Consider the following 2,500-nt stretch of genomic DNA (forward strand, 5'->3'; position numbering starts at 1 on the left):
CGGGCGCACGGGCGGGGCGGGCGGGCGGCCGGGGCGGGCGGCTGGGGGGGCCCGAGCCCGGGCCGGGCTCTTTATAGCCCCGGCCCCCGTGTCGTCAGCGGCCGCGATTGGCTGCGGAGCCAACAAAAGAGGTAGCGCTGTCAGCCGAGGCGAGAGAGGGAGCCGGAGAGAGCCGAGGAAAAGAGAGAGAGGGAGGGAGCGAGGGAGCACGGGCCCAGAGAAAGATGAAGAGACCGAGAGATGAGGGGGAGGGGGAGGCCGGGAGGGACCGAGCCAGAGACCGGGGACAGACGCAGCGATGGGTAGGGGTTGGGGGTTGGGGAAGAGGCAGATCCAAAGAGACCCAGATAGGAAAGGAAGAGGGAGAGACAAAAGAGAGAAGTCACAGAAGAGAGAGACTTGGCTGGAGAGCTAGAGCAGAGACGAACAACGACCCGAAAAACTAGTGGGACAGTCAGAGTGGAGAGAGTCAAGACAAAGCCCGCGAAGAGGGGCGGCTAACCGAATCCTCCAGAGCGGAACAGGAGGGAGCAGGAGAGGTGGGCAAGGGAACTGAAGGGACAGAGGCTCAGTGCCCAGGGAAAGGAGATGTGGAGACAGAGGACACCTTGGAGGGAGCTCCCGAGGAGGCAGGTGCAGAGAAAGGATCGCGAGGAGTTACAGAGACAAGTCAGCCGTGGTGGGAGTGGAGAGAGACACCGGGGGGAGGAGGTGGAGAAGTGAAGACTGGCCACAGCTACCAGAGGTAGCCCAGGATGCTGAAAGGCGCCCTAAAGCGAACCATCAGGCTGACTTTTCACAGGGCTCAAGGACGTCAAGAGAGGAAGAGGCCAGGAACAAGCTGAGAAGTTGGGGAGGTGATGACAAGAAAACTAACTGGAAGGACCGTGAGCTTGAAATTGAGGTTTAATGGAACAAAAGGCTAGAAAGGGTGGGAGACATGAGGGGAAGGGCAAGATGAGGTGGGACTTAAAGGTGGTGTCTGGTAAGGAATCTCCCCTCCTCTGGGTTCCTAGCTATGCCTTTGTGTTTGTAGGCTCTTACACATCTGAGAAAGAGCTTGAAGTTTTAGGTATAAGTGTGGGAGCAGCGTCTTTACTCAGATGCCCAGTGCGGAGACAGCTGCAACAGGAGAACTCAGGAGTGCGACCAGCCTTGGTATTCAGGTGTGACCCCTAGCAGAGCCAGACAGCACGCAGTATGCTATGCGAGGAAGAATGCCAATGCTAAAATAGCTTGAAGGTCTGCAACCACTACTACTGGTGATCTCTTCTCTGGCCTCAGTTCTCTCCCTCCCTCCTTCTCCGCCTCCCCTTAAACCCTTTTCACTCCTTTTCCCTATTCTCCTTTCTTTCTTTGAGACAGGGTCTCAAATACATTCCAGGCTGACCTCAAACTCAGCTATGCTCCAGAGAGTTCTTTGCCTGGACAAGTTTGCCTGGAGATCCCTTGGCAAAACTGAAAATGTTCTGTCATTCACAAAATGTTCACCGTACAAAATGAATAAACTCCTGTAGGAAGGACCTGTCTCAGAAAAATTAGATAAATGTAAAATATATAAACTTCGCTACTGGGATTCTTGGACCAAGAACAAGGTTTTCCTGTTTCCTCTCTGAAATTAAAACTTAATAAAATATCTTAGAACAGAGTTAGGTTTGGAAACTGGGGTGGAATGAGGTTACCACTGGGATTCTGCGGTGAGGGGAGAGACAAAGCAGGTAAGAGGCCCTGAATAAATGATCTATTCCCATTGAGGAATAGAAACTTAATGAACACAACCTAGAAAAAGCTGGGGTAACTCCCTTGACCGAAACATAGACCTCTCGATATCTTACCAAGTTTTTTTCTCCCTGTTTCTATGTCCTCATTCCTCTTCCCTCTACCTTGACTGGGGAGGTAGGGATGAAAGCAAGGGCCTGTGCAAGCAAGGCAAGCACTCTACGACTGAGCTGTATCTCCAGCCTGAATCAAGTTTCTTTATCTAGAAATGGAGATCACAATTCCTACCTTCAGCCAGTTGTGCAGATTATCTAGGAGTCAATCAGTAGAGGCAGGGAATAGTGGGCTTCCAGTTCACGGTTCTCCTTTCTTTCTGATCCCTCAGAGCCGTGATTGCTTTTGCCACATATTCTGCTGCACCCGACTTTTCAAACATATTTCTCTGATAGCATTGTCTCCAGGAAACCAACAAAACTGCAGACAAGCCAGGCATAGTGGAGCACGCCTTTAATCCCAGAGCACTGGAGGCAGAGACAAGCCTGGTCCACACAGAGAGCTCCGGGACTGCCCGGGAGACCCAGTCACACACAAACAAAAACACACCCTGAAAACACCTTGAGAAACAGAAATAGTGCTGCTTCTTTGGAGAATGGACAGCTTCCTATTCCTCAACAAACATGTATCTGGAGGAAGGCACAATGGTAAAGGAGATAAATGCACCTGTTGTCTAATAGGTGCTCCAGGTCAGAGGAGCTGAGGCACCTCAAACACCACAGAGTCC

General features: G+C 51.7%; 1 protein-coding gene across 1 annotated transcript in view; it reads right to left on the reverse strand.

Annotated features, from left to right (window-relative positions):
• Gdf11 (growth differentiation factor 11) overlaps positions 1 to 2,500 on the reverse strand; it is a 27,522-nt gene that overhangs the window by 10,048 nt on the left and 14,974 nt on the right. The gene's annotated exons all lie outside the window — the stretch shown is intronic.

Source organism: Psammomys obesus, unplaced genomic scaffold (assembly GCF_907164565.1).
Source record: "Psammomys obesus unplaced genomic scaffold, mPsaObe1.curated_primary_1811, whole genome shotgun sequence".
NCBI lineage: Eukaryota > Metazoa > Chordata > Mammalia > Rodentia > Muridae > Psammomys > Psammomys obesus.